Source organism: Solanum lycopersicum, chromosome 6 (assembly GCF_036512215.1).
Source record: "Solanum lycopersicum chromosome 6, SLM_r2.1".
Lineage (NCBI taxonomy): Eukaryota > Viridiplantae > Streptophyta > Magnoliopsida > Solanales > Solanaceae > Solanum > Solanum lycopersicum.
Genome location: NC_090805.1, coordinates 27,522,228 through 27,537,489, shown reverse-complemented (window position 1 = coordinate 27,537,489; position 15,262 = coordinate 27,522,228). Strand labels below are relative to the sequence as shown.

General features: G+C 35.8%; 1 long non-coding RNA gene across 3 annotated transcripts in view; it reads left to right on the top strand.

The window, feature by feature from the left end:
• Nucleotides 1-779: 779 nt before the first annotated feature.
• The window catches only part of LOC104647858 (uncharacterized), a 36,962-nt gene continuing 22,479 nt past the window's right edge, over nt 780-15,262 (top strand). The window contains exons 1-3 of one of the 3 annotated variants that reach the window (XR_003247163.2): nt 883-1,248; nt 1,828-2,051; nt 7,998-8,165. This is a non-coding gene — a long non-coding RNA (uncharacterized lncRNA). Of the gene's footprint in view, nt 1,249-1,827; nt 2,254-7,997; nt 8,166-15,262 lie in introns of those variants that run through there. The other 2 variants (XR_741884.4, XR_011221705.1) reach the window with 2 other exon arrangements.

Sequence of the window (15,262 nt, the reverse complement as noted above, 5' to 3'; positions counted from 1 at the left end):
AAGGTTGAAAGCAAGTCTTTTGATATCGATCATATTATCATATTTATTTACGTGCACGTCTGAATTAACTTATTTTAAAATGATTTTGACTTTCAAACATTTTTTAGTTATGAAAGTGTTTTGACTTTTAAATAGAAATACCTTCAAAACTAATAAAGTGCTTTAAAGTAAAAAATATATAAAAATAAGTTGATTCATACGGCTACTAACTATTTTAGAATAAGTTTGCTTTTAATAGTGTGACGTTTTAAAGCAACCATACCAATTCGTCAAGGAAAGGAACAATTTAACAGGTTAATATTTTTATATATGGAAGATATTTGCTTTGAATTCAAAGTAAAAAAGGCTACTTTTTTCCCTCTAAAATACAAAAAATGTCACTTGTTTTGGTAATTAACCTAAATGGACAAATTACTGAACTTTGAGCGAAATATCTTTAGTTTTAAATGACAGTTGTGACCAACCATTTTCTATATATCTCGCTCATAATTGAGCGACTCCTTTTCAAATTATAAAAATTTCTTAAAAAATTAAGAATTTCAAATGCATCACTCAACGTTGGGATATATCGCGTCTCAATTTCGTATACATCACTCGATGTTCTGATACATCACGTATCAATTTTCAATACATCACTCAATGTGATACTTCACATAATTCTCCCCGAATATCCTACGGAGGGTTCCGTAAAGTTTATCCAAAAAAATTGTACGTCAGTCCTATCACAAAAAAATTCATGGGCTAATACACATAAAATTTATAGAAAATAATAAAATAAATCATGTATTTAGATAATTTATCTTTTTTTTTTACCATATATTTAATTTTTAATTTTTTTAAAATGTATATATCATTCTTTATTTAATTTAGTAATAAATGGAGTAGCCATCTTAAATGATCACACCTTCAAGAAAGGAATCCCGACGTCCTTCTTTCAGCTTTAGTCTCAAATTTCTTATCCTCCAAAGAATTTCCAAAATTTGAATTTATCTCTTTCAAAAATTTCCGGCCGTTGTTTTTTTTCTCCAAAAGCCACCAATTTTCTCCCTACAACCCACCCCCTCCTCCTTTTTGAACACATAAATTCTTTATCATCTAAAACAGAGGGAGGGTTTTCAGATAGCATCTCAGATTTAAGGATTTTTTTATACGAAAAAAGTTCTCTTCTTTTGCTGCATCAAGCTTCTTTGTTCGTCGTAGTTCCAGCAATGGTTTCAGTGGTGAGATCTTCGTTATTGTCCTGAAAAGGTAATCATTTTCTCCTTTCTTGCTTCATTTTTTTTGAATTAATTTTCTGTTTCTTGTTTAAGTTTGGCAAATAGTTATTTATTTTTAGTAGTGAGTTTAAGAAATATTACTGTCTCTGCATATTATATTATTTAATGTGGTATGAATTAGGATCATCTTTTGAATTTTCTTTCCATATGCTTAATGTCTTTGTTGTTTATTCGCTTATTATTTTAATAAGTGGTTTGATTTGCAGTATTAGCTCACTGTTTGTCGAAATATATCATGAATCTGTTATGTATTTTGCTTTACTCGTTTGTCCATCCTCATTGCATAGGCTGATCTGTCTTTCTCTGAGTTCCTTGTTTGAGCAAATAATGGATTGAATATTTTGTTTATCAATGAAATTTTTGATTTCAGAATGCTTATAGTTAAAAGTATGTTCTTGCTACTATGATTTTTGCTTCAAACATGTTACTCCTTCGCTTCCATTACTTAAAGTTTTAGTGTTAGTATAGGTTTAGTTTTAGTGCATATGACTGCTATGTGTTTTATAGATTGACAGACATTTTAACACCTCCCTTTTGTAAATTTCTGTAGGTTTCCCCACACAAAATCAACCCATTTTTTCCCTGCATAACCCCCTTCCTTCACGGATTTGACCATCGAAAAACACAAAAAAATCTTAATGATCTAAAATAGAGGGGGTTTTCATATAGCTAATGGAAGCGGTTTCCTCCTCGGCTGTATCAAGCTTCTTTGTCCGTGGGAGTCCAACCATCATTTCAGTGGTTGAAACTTCATCTCATCCCAATTGCTGCCCGGTAAACGTAACCCTTTTCTCCTTTTATGATTCATCTTTTTCCAGTTAATTCTCTGTTTAGTTAAATAGCGGTATATCTATTTAAGTAAGTTAAATAACTGTTATTTATTTTCAATAGCAGTTTAAGAAATATTGCTCTCTATATGTTGCTTAATACAGTATGAATCATAATTTATAAGGTCATCTTTTGAATTTTCATTCCAGATGCTCAATGTCTTGTTGTTTCTTTGCTTTGATTTCCAGTCTTAGTTCACTGTTTGTCTAAGTATCTCATGAATCGCTATGTATATTGGTTTACTCGTTTGTGGATCTTCATCGCATATACTGATCTTTCTTACTTCGATTGAGTGCTTTAATCAGTCTTTGAGTCCCTCGTTTAGGCATATAACGGATTGAGTCTTTATTTTATCAATGAAATCCTTGGCTTGAGAATCCTTTACAGATAGACGCATGTTTTTTCTACTAGGATTCTTGCTTGAAACATATTGCTCCTTTGCTGCTATTTCTGTAAGATTTAGTGTTAGTATAGACTAATGTTGAGTGCACAGTTGAGATTTCAAAAAAAACTCTCTGTAGTAATTGATTCCTCTCTGCGCATGTACTTGTAGTAACCATAGAGGCTATGATGCCAACATTTCCTCTATCTGTGATAATAGTTTTTTTTTCTCAAATGGCTACCTACTCCACTATTTTTCTCAAAGGTGCAACTGATTGTTTCTCTTAACCATGCCATCTAGGAAAGCAAAGTACTAATATTGAAAAAGAAAGGAAGTGACCACAACCAAGTTGATGAAACAATCAATCAGTTGTTAGTTGCAAAACTCTCTTCAAGAAACATTCGAAGAGAAATATCAATAGGAGCAAGCCCAAAAAAGTACTACGTTAGGTCTATTTCCCTTCAAAGTCATTCCCTGAGTTGCCTTATAATTCTCTAACCGAAGTGACAGAGCTACGAATCCTTTCTTACTTCTGCATCCTGATGTCTCCATGGATTAAGAGCGTCTCTAACAGCCTTGGCTTCAGGAGAATTCTCCCAGGCTTTCTTTTCCGCTTTTATAGAACAGTCACTTTATCATAAAATCCAGTCTTAATCATGAAAAACTCCATGGAACCTCCAATTATGGCCGAAACAACTACAATTTTCATATACCAATCCCAGAATTTCATTTTACCCTCGTAACACTTCTTCAATTTCTAGTCACTCAACCAATACTGTTTCTACTGCAACTTCTCTATTTTCTTGATTTCTTCACTTCATGGTGAAATATTCATATTAATATTTTTGAAAGTGTGTGTAAAGTTCAAAGTAGAGACTCATCCAGTCATCTTTGAATTTCAATTTGATTGAAACCCAACTGATATTCATCGAGTCAACTTCATCTTGTTCGAGTGAAATGGAATCAAGTATGCAAGAAATGGAGTTGATATACAGTCGACATACCTATGATACATGTGCAAATTTGGTTGTATATGTCCAATATACAAAGGAAGTAGAGTATATACACTAGTATTCAAAGATATGTAGTGACATGGGCCGAAGCCCAAAGTGCAGCAGCAGATCCAAAACCTATGCTGGCCCAAACTCTTAGTAGATCCCCCAAAAAGTGATTTACTTCTTTTGTAACTTGTTTTAATCGAAATCATTTGCATAATCTTACTTTATGCTATGAAATTATATAAATTTTGAAGAAGAATAAAGTAGGAAGAAGAGAAAGACTTGTTATTCATCTTGAAGTATATTCAAGATTCATAATTCCTTCAAAAATCTTCTTTATAATGAAGGAAAATCCCTTTATATATAGGGGAAACCTTACTTGGTCTCCAAGTAGGATTCCTAACTATATCCAACAAGGACTCCACACAGTTAGATATTCACTATAATATAAATATGTTTATAACACCCCCCCTTGAATGTCAGTAGATTATGTGTCTCATTAAAATCTTACTAGATAAAATTCGATGGGAAAAAAATCTAGTGAAGGAAAAAGAGTACACATATCTAATAATACGCATTATGAATGCCTCATTAAAAACCTTACAAGAAAAATCCAGCGGGACAAAATCTTGTGAGGAAAAAAGAGTACATCGTGTATTAATCCCGCTAATAACAACATCAATTTAGAGACTTAAATCTTCATTTTCCAAGGTTGCGCACCATCTTCTTGAAAGTTGTAGTTGATAGAGACTTGGTGAATAAATCAACAATAATATTACTTGAACATACCTTTTGCATGTTGATATCACCATTATTTGGAGCTCATGAGTGTAGAAAAACCTCGACGAAATATGCTTTCTTCTATCTCCTTTATGAATCTTCCTTTCAGGGTCAAAGATTTCTCCAAGTTCCTTACTTTAACTTCTTTAAGCAAATAATCTGTTGCCTTTGAAAACTCTTCAAGAGTTTCAATTATAGTTATCAACTTGTATGATAATACTTGTATATGCTCTATGCATTTTGAATCTATTTGATCCTTATGAGGATGATAGACAAGTTTTCCAAAAACTTGTATATGCTTTAGATTTTGAACCCATTGTATATTTTCATATCAATTTTATCACGTGACAACATTCAATATAATATGTATGCCATCTTCTAGTGCCTAGATTGCAAGTCATATAAGCTTTAAGCTTACCAAGATGCATTATTTCACTTTTCACTTGATAATTATTTCTACACAAGCATGCTTTAATAGATGTAGAATTCATATCCTCATAATCTTTTACAATATTGTACGCTATGGTATCAGAGATATCGTCAACTATATATCATTTTGTATCGATTCACAATAGACATAACTTATTGAGATCTCATCACTTCATTATTTTTAGTGAGCAACCCCTTCATGAGGTTTTATAAAGTGTTATGTCGTAGGCTCTCCTAGAGCACATTATCTCCTTATTATGATCATTTTGATTCTTTTATCCTCCTCTTTTTCAAGGATTATTTTATTTAGAATTGATTAGTCTATCACGCTTCATGCATGTCATAGACTCGATCCTTAAGAGACATTCAATAAGAGTATTTACAACTTTTTTGTCCATTCTAATCTCCCCCCTTATGTTAGACAAACTAACATATATCTCAATCTTTTGGAGAATCTATCTTTGTGAATCATTGTATATTCATTGATTATATACTACATACCAAAATAATCAGATAAAAATATTTGGTCCCTGATCATAAATCAATTGAAAGAAAATCTGATCATATTTCAGATCAACACATGGAGCTTTATTTTCACAAGCAATGATTTCACTATCTCATACACTTAATGTCACAACATCTTGAGTATTTATCAATATTATTAAGATAAATTGTCTTGATTACATATTCTGAAATTGTGCTCTTAACTCAATTATTTTTGCATGAACAATTTTATGAATGTCAAACTACAGGTTGACAACAAACACACATGTGATTATCTTATAGATGCATCTGTTTATCATATCACATGATAGGTGAATGGGCCCATATTCACCTTTTATACTTTTCAGAATTTAGGGATTTAGTCCCAACTTTAGTTGATCCAATCAACTTTATCACGACAACAAGCAACGTAAAAAATTCTTGAAGAATCTTCTAGTTTTTTGATGTATGTCCATTACTCAATATGCACATCTTTGCGATAATCAAATTCTTCATGCCAACTAATAAAATTATTAGTATCGTAAACTCCATGTTAACTACGCCATGTGCTTTTTGGTTTAGTAAATTTCTGATTTACTATTACATGAGTAAATTTCAATTTTGTTACTTTAATGTTAATTTTCAGATTTATTTCTTCTCAATTACTTTACCCTTTAGGTGAGTCGTGATCCCATCATTGAATGAACTAATCTGAAGAAAATTGTGCATGCAAACATATTATTTGTTCCAATATTTTTGCAAACATCAAGTTGCGAGATAATAATAGGCACACATGAGACCATATAGAAGAAACATCTATTAAGAACATTAAGTATCTAAACATTCCACTAGATATATGAATAAGTCCACAAATATTTGTATACGTTACTAGAACGCAGGAGATTCAATTCACAATTAACTTGCCTTGCTAACAAGTAGTATAAGAAAATTCACCATTTAAAAGAATTTTTAGGTTCTTCCATGAATGTCCATTATTTTAAATTTCCATAATTCGTCTAAACATTATAGACTAACGATGTCCCAGAAAATCGTGTCAAACTAAAGAAAGTATTGGAATTAGCAAAGTTCTTATTTACCATAAAATGTGCCTCAAGTGCACTAATTCTTGTCCAATACAAGATTGAATATAAAAATGGAACTTTTCTATAATACATGTCTTCTTAGAGACATTCTTGGTGATACCACATCATAGACCAAAGATCGCAATCTTTCTCATGCCTAGCATAGTGGCGTACACCTCATTCCCTTTAGAGAATATATTTATATTTTTAATATTTATCAAAAGTTCTCATTCTTGCTAATGGAACACAAACATGTGAGCATATCAAATTATGACACCTTTAGTACCTCATTCCATATTTATGTTTATTATTAAGTCACTTGTCTTCTTTCAAACATATTATGCACTACTATTACATTCACTTTGCATAATGGAGCAAATTCAGTAAATCTCATGACTTCTCATAAAAAATACATTAGTTTTTCTTTAGTCATTATTGTATCATCAATATGGTGCATTAAAACTCAAATTCAATGTCTTATCCATATAAAAGTGTCTTAGGTCATAAATCGATGGGTGTTAAACTTAATATGTTATCATCATGGTGCATCATGACTTTAACTCAATGTCTTACCCTCTTTGTGCGATTGGATATAAATTCATCATCTTATTCTTTTGGTGCGATAAAACTTAAATCTATCGTCTTACCCACAATGAGGCTCAACCTCAAGCCATCAAAATAATTGTAATTTTATCACTTTTGATGATCATTAATATGATAGTACATTATAATTACACACAAAATTGAGATTATTGATTTATTATAATCAATATTAGCAGTTAATAAATATAGCTTAATAGATTACATACCTCATATAAAGGTTGAAAACATACCTTTCACTAAGTTGTGCTTATTCAATTATCAAAATAAATGAAGAAATTATCTTCCTAGTCGGTTAAAATTAAACGTTAGAAAGTCGACAAGTCTCTTTAAATACTTACTTTAGATGGTACCTCTAGATCTGTTACATAAATAACTATAACATAAAGATAAATCATACCTCGAAGATATAAGAACCTTATTGCATAACTTATGCAAGATCTCTTTTGCACTTTCCCCGACTTCTTCATAATTCTTTAAGAATGAAACAATTGTGCTGGCAGCGTGTTATGAAACTATATAAATTTAGAAGAATAATAAAGTAGGAAGAAGATAAAAGACTTCTTCTTCATCTTGAAGTATATTCAAGATTCATAGTTCTTTCACAAATCTTTTTTACAATGAAGGAAATCCCTTTATTTATAGGGGAAACCTTACTTGGTCCCTAAGTAGGATTCCTAACCATATCCTACAAGGATTCACATAATTAGACATTCACTATAATACAACTATGTTTATAAATAACACTTTAAACTAGTTTAAGTTAATTAAATCCTCCTAAAGAAACCATTGTTACGTTAATTTACTTTGCCTTATAATTTCAATCAAATGATATTCCACTTGACTAATCAATATGACTAAGTTTATCTTATTTTCAAAAAAACTTTTCAAGGAATAAAAACATTTTTATTTACTTTGAAATAACTTTTTTTTTAATTTTTATAGTTGATCACTATTTTTAGTCAATAATTTATCAATTTTGATTAGTTGTGTAAAAAACATTTGATTGAAATTAAAGTTTAACTGTTAATAAGTTTTCAATATCTTGTTGAATAAAAACTTTCAGAATATTTTTGAAAACAATAGTCAACTTTTAGAAGTAGTTTTCTCAAATAATTTTATATTTAAAATATTTCAGGTGGGCACGACGTTGGGCGAAGGAACAACGTTGGAGGAAAGGTGAGTGGATGGGGGCCTAGGCTAAGGTGCATAGGGCTAAGATGCCTCCAGGTCTGGGTGGGAGTGAGTCCGAGCCTGGGGAAACGATGCCTCGACGCTTGGGTGGGAGCCTCGGGGCACAACTCCTCGAGGTCAGGGGGTAGGGGTCCTCGGGGCATGGGGCCTTGAGGTTGGGGGTGGGGAGGAAGGGCCTCGATGCACGACGCCTTGAGGTCATACGGAGGGGTATGGAGGGGGATGGGGAGGGGGGGGGGGTAGAATCCACGATGCCTCGAGGTTGGAGGTAGGTGGGGGGAGGGGACCTAGGGGCACAACATATTGAGGTCGAGGGTAGAGATAGGGACCTCGAGGCATAACGCCTCTTGGTTCAGGGATAGGGAGGAGGGGAGGGAAGCCTCGGGGCACGATGTCTCGAGGTCAGGGGACCTCGGTGCATGTCGACTCGAGTTCACGGGTGAGGGGGAGGGGGGAGGGGTGGACCTCGGGGCACGACGCCTTGATGTCGGGGGTGAGTAGGGGACCTCGAGGTCGAAAGTGAGCGGCATGATGCCTCGAGGTCTGGGGTGGGGGAAGAAGACCTTGGGGCACAACGTCTCGAGGTGTAGGTTGGGGTGAAGGGACATTTGGGGCACAATGCCTTGAGGTCAGGGTTGAGTGGGAGGGTGACCTCAAGGCACGACACCTTTAGGTCGAAGGTTGAGGTGAGGGGGATCTCGGTGCACGATGCCTTGACGTAAGGGGTGGGAGGGAGGGGGACCTCGAGGTACGATGTCTTGAGGTCGGGGGTGGTGGGAGGGGGACCTTGGGCCAGGACACCTCAAGGTTTGGAGATGGAGCAGTAAAGGGGGTTGAGGAGGACCTTGGGGCACGAAACCTCAAGGTTGAGGGGTGGGTGGAGACCTCGGAGCACGAAGCCTCAAGATCGGAGGTTTGTTGGGGGAGGGGGACCTCAAGCATGAAGCCTCGAGGTCTTGAGTGGTCTGGCGGAGGGAGACGTCAAGCCACGGTGCCTAAGGTTGGGGCTGGGTTTGGGGAGGGGGACCTCGGGGCACGAAGCCTCGATGCCAGGGGTGGTTTGGTGGAGGAAAACCTCAAGCCACGATGCCCGAGGTCGGTGGTGGGTGGGAGGAAGGGGACCTCGGGTCACAAAGCCTCGAGGTTGGGGGTGGGTGGGTTACCTCAGATCACGGAGCCTCAAGGACGGGGGTTGAGGGAACACTTTGGGGATCGAGGCCTCGATGTCGAGGGGTGAGAGGGGGGAGGCACCTCGTGGCACGATGCGTCGAGGTCGGGGGTGGGGGTAAGGGGAACTCATGTCACGGCGCCTAGAAGTCTAAGGGTGGGGGGAGGACCTCAGGGCACGACAACTTGAGGTCAGGGAGTGGGGGTAGACCTCGGGTCACGACACCTTGAGGTCATGGAGTGGCGGAGGAGGACCTTGGGCACGCGCCTCGAGGAGCTCGTGGCATGGTGCCTCGAGGTCCGGAGGTGGGAGAGGGGGAACTCAGGGAACGAAGCCTCGAGGTCGGGGTGGGGGAAGAGGACCTCGGGACACAACGCCTCAAGGTCGGGGGATGAGGGAGGTGGACCTCGGGGCACGACACCTCGAGGTCGGGGAGTGGGAGAGGACCTTTAGGAATGATACCTCGAGGTCTGGGTGGGGGAGGAGGACCTCGAGGCACGATGTGTCAAGGTCAAGGGGACTTCTGTCACGATTTAACCCAGTCTCCCATATTTCGCTGTTAGGGTTCATAATTTTCTTCGTGGAGGGTTTCAAAGTTAATATTTGTGGTGGTAGGTTAGTTAATAATTTTTTCATTTTATTATGTTTATGATTTCAAAGCATGATACTTAGGATTTCACAACTTTTCCCTCATTTCACGGCTCGGTTTCATAGCTTTCTACAAGCTTTAGTTTCAAAGTGAATATTCGTGCTTGTAAGTTGGTAAATACTTTTTCTTATTTTATTATGTTTATGATTTCAAAGCATGATAGTTAGGATTTCACAAATTTTTTCTCATTTCATGGTTAGGGTTTCATAACTTTCTTTGGGGCTGGGTTCAAAGTTGATATTTGTGGTTGTAAACATAAGAAAATAAGAAGAAAGGATTTATTTATTAACAACCTAGAATATCCTTTTTCAAACCCATCAACGAAGAAAACTGTGAAACCCTAGCCACGAAATGAGGGAGAAGGGTGAAATAGTTTCTGGAAAATAATGAAATGAGCTGGGGGGGGGGGGAAGTAATTAAGATTAGGGATTTATCAATGTGGCAGTGGAACCCTATTGGCGTGCAATGTGATATTCATGTGAGATTTAACAACTTCTGTTAATAAGAAAGACATTTTCGACCCAATAGTTTGTCCAATATTTTTAAGTCGAAATATAGTTTAAGACATATGAGCTATTTCGGATAGTTTAAGGTTATTTTTTACCCTTTTCCTTTTAGGGTATGTGACAGTGGAACCCTATTCGCGTGCCATGTGATATCACACTATTTTTTGCGTCAATTCCTGCATCTGTTGGCCCTTTTTTAGGAATTGCGCAAATTCCTCAAAAAAATTTATGATTAAATCTGTATTGAGCTGTTCAACCATTACGTATACTCACACCCTTTTTTATTCCCATTTCCGCATCTACATGTCCTTTTGTAGGAATCACAAATTTCTCTATGTTTTGTGTATTATTCCATGGAGATGGCGCTCGAATAACCCAAAAATTTATGAGGACATGTTTATTGATTTTAGAAACCATCACATATACTCAAACAATTTTTTCATGCCTATTTCCCCATCTACATAAACTTTCTTATGAATCGCACAAATTCTTTGTTTCATGTGTATATTATACATGGATTTGGCATCCGAAGAACCTAAACAACTTTATGATGACCCCATCATTTAGTTGGGAAACCATAATGTATACTAATATGAAAAATTGAGAAATTTACGTGATTTCTAAAAAATGGTCCGTAGATGTGTAGATGGGCTAAAAATGGTGTGAGTATAGGTGATGGTTTCCTAACTCAATACGAAATTTTGAGAAAAACATTTTGGGTGCTTCGGGAGCTAGATCCATGAGCTAATACAAACGAGATATTGAGGAATTAGGGTGATTCCCGAAAAGAGCATGTAGATGTAAAAATAGGCGCTATAACAAATGGTGTGAATATAAGTGATGATTTCCCAACTCAATATGAAGGTCCTCATAAAGTTTTTTGAGAAATAAAATTTTGGTGCTCCTGGCGCTATATTCATGTCATGCCAAAAATTGATGAATTTGTGTGATTCATAAAAAAAAGCCTATAGATGCAGAAATAGGCTCCAAAAAATGGTTGTGTATACGTGATAGTTCCCCTAAAAAATACAGAGGTCCTCATAATTTTTTTTGAGAAATTTTTTTTGGGTGCTCCAAGCGCCAGATCTATGGGCTAATACACAGGAAAAATTATTGAAAAATTCATAAATTTTTTGATTTTTTTTGTGCTAATAAACGTGAAAAATTGAGAAATTTGCGCGATCTCTTAAAATGGGCCGATAAATGCGGAAATGGGCACGTAAAAAGGTTCTAAGCATAAGCTATGGTTCCCATATAAATAAAAAGTTCCTCCTAATATTTTTTGATAAAAATATTTGGGTGCTCTTCACATCATATCTATTGGCTAATACATACGAAAATTGAGGAATTTATACGATTTCTAAAAAAGAGGCATGTATATGCAAAAATGAGCTGAAAAATTGGTGTAATAATTATAGATGATGGTTCCCTAACTTAATACGGAGGTCGTCATAAAATTTTTTGATAAAAATATTGGGTGTTCTTTGCACAAAATCCATAGGCTATACATACGAAAATCAAGGAATTTGCGCGACTCTTAAAAAAGGGCCCATCAATGCGGAATTGGGTGCGAAAAATGGTGTGACCATATGTGATGGTTCCCAAACTCAATCATAATGTTTTCTCAAAAAACATTTATGGGTTCTCCGGGCTATAGATCCATAGTCTAATGCACAAGAAAATTGAGAAATTTGTGAGAATCTAAGAAAGGGTCTGTGGATGCGGAAATAAGCGGGAAAAGAATGGTGTGAGTATACGTGATGATTTCCAACTAAGTAGAGAGGTACTCATACAGTTATTTGAGAAAAAAAATTAGGTGCTCTTGATGCTAGTTCAATTAGCTAATACAAAAATTGAGGAATTGACGCGATTTATAAAAAAAGGCATGCATACACGAAAATGGGCAAAAAAAAATGGTGTGAGTATACGTGATAGTTCGTAAAGTTAATACAAAGGTCCTTATTATTTTCTTTTGAAAAAATGTTTTAGTTCCTACGGCGCCATATCCCTGTGGTTATACACATGAAAAATTAAGGATTTATGCGATTACTAAATATGGGCATGTAGATGCGAAAATGGACATGAAATATGGTGTGAGTATACGTGATGGTTCTCCAACTCAATACAGAGGTCCTTATGAAGGTTTTTGAGAAATATTTTTGGGTGCTCCGGGCACAAGATCCGCTGGCTAATACAAACGAAATAAAAGATTTTTTGCGATTATTATAGACAGCCTATAGATGCAGATTTGAGCGCGAAAAAATGATGCGGGGATATGTGATGGTTTCCAAATCAATTCGGAGGTCCACATAAAGTTTATTTAGTGAAAAAATTTTAGTGCTCCAGGCGCCTTATCCATGGGCTAATACACACGAAAAATTGAAAAATTTGCGCGATTCCTACAAAAGGTCTTGTAGACGCGAAAATAGGTGCAAAAAATGGTATTTGTATACGTAATGATTCCCCAAATAAATATAAAGGTCCTCATAAAGTATTTTAAATTTATTTTGGGTGCTTTTGACTTCAGATCCATTGACTAATACACACAAAACATTGAGAAATTTATGGGATTTCTAAAAAAGAACATGGAGATGCGAAAATGGGCCCGAAAAATGGTGTGATTATAGGTGATAGTTCACCAACTCAATAAGAGGTTCATATAAAGGTTTTGGAGAAAACATATTTGGGTTCTCTAGGCACAAAATCTATGGACCAATACACACAAAAAATTGAGGAGTTCAAGAGATTCCTAAAAAAAAGGCATGTAGATGCGGAAATAAGTGCAAAAAATTGGCAGTACACATGATAATTCTCTAACTGAATACGAAGTTCCTCATACAGTTTTTTGAGAAAACGTTTTTGGGTGCTCTAGGCGCTTGATCCATGGACTAGTGCCCACGGAAATTTAGAAATTTGTGTGATTCTTAAAAAGGCCCTATAGATGCGGGAATGAGCGCAAAAAAAAGGTGTGAGTATAGGTGATGGTTCTTCAACTCAATACAGAGGTCATCCTAAAGTTTTTTGGGTTCTCCTGTGTCAGATCCATGGGAAAATATGCACAAAAATTGAGGATTTTGTGCGATTTGTAAAAAAGAGCCTGTAGATTCAGAAATTGGCACAAAAAATTGTGTGAAAAAATATGATGGTTCCCAAAATCAATACGGAGGTTGTCATAAAGTTTTTGAATATTTTTTGGGTGCTTCAGGTGCCAGATCTATGGAATAACAAATAATAACTAGATGAATTTGAGTGATTCCTACAAAAAGGCATGTAGATGCAAAAAGGAGCGCAAAAAAGGTGTGAGTATACGCGATAGTTGCACATCTCAATACAAAGGTCCTCATAATATTTTTTGAGAAAATAATTGTGGGTGCTCCAGGACGCCATATCCATGGGCTAATTACACACGAAAAATTGAGGATTTGAGCAAATCCTAAATAATGGCATGTATATGCGAAAATGGGTGCAATGGTGTGAGTATACGTCATGGTTTGCCAACTCAATACGGCAGTCACCATAATTTTTTATGAGAAAAACATTTTTGGTGCTTCAGAAGCTAGATCCATGAACTAATACACGAGATATTGAAGAATTAGCGCGATTTCCCAAAAAGAGACACGTCGATGCAAAAATGGGCGAGAAAACAAATAGTGTGAGTATACATGATGATTCCCCAACTCAATACAAAGGTACTCATAAAGTTTTTTGAGAAATAAAGTTTTGATGCTCCGAGCGCCAAATCCATGGCATACGAAAAATTGATGAATTTGTGTGATTCCTAGAAGAGCTAGTAAATGCGGAAATGTGAGCAGAAAAATGTGTGTATATGTGATAGTTCCCAAATAAATATAGAGGCCCTCATAATGTTTTTTGAGAAAATATTTTTAGGTGCTCCTAGCTCTAGATTTACATACCAAAAATTATAGAATTTGTTATTTCTACAAAAGAGGTTGTAGATGCGAAAATGGGAGTAAATAAAATGGTGTGAGTATAAATGATGGTTGCCCAACTCAATACAAAGGTCATAATATTTTTTCGAATATTTTTTTGTGCTAATACACACGAAAAATTGCGAAATTCAAAAAGGGTGGATAGATGCGGAAATGGGCGCATAAAAATGGTGTGAGTATACGTGACGGTTCCCCAAATAAATAAAAAGGTCCTCCTATAGTTTTTGGAGTAATTTTTTTTGGGTGCCCCTGACATCATATCCATGGGCATACACATGAAAAATTGAGAAATTTACGCATTTTCTAAAAAAAGGTATTTAGACGCAGAAATCGGCCCGAAAGTTGGTGTAATTATACGCTATGCTTCCCCAACTTAATAAAAAGGTCGTCATAAAGTTTTTTAAGAAAAAAATTAGGTGTTCTAGGCACAAAATCCATAGGATTATACATACAAAAAATAAATGAATTTATGAGATTCTTAAAAAAGGGCCTGTAAATGTGGAAATGGTTGCGAAAAAATGGCGTGACCATATGTGATGGTTCCCTAAACTAATCATAATGTTTTTTCAAAAGACATTTATGAGTTCTCCGGGCGTCAGATCCATAAGCTAATGCACAAGAAAAATTGAGGAATTTGTGTGAATCTAAAAAAAGGCTTGTAGATGTGAAAATAGGCACGAAAAGAATAGTGTGAGATACCATATGGTTTCCAACTAAGTTGAGAGGTCCTCAGATAAAGATTGGGTCCTCTAAACGTTAGATCAATGAGCTAATATAAAAATTGAGAAATTTGCGCAATTTCTAAAAAAGTGCATGCATACACGAAAACGAGCGCGAAAAAATGGTGTGAGTTTACATGACAGTTTCTTAAGTTACACAAAGGTCCTCATTAAGTTTTTTGACGAAAATGTTTTTGGGTCCTACAACGCCATATCC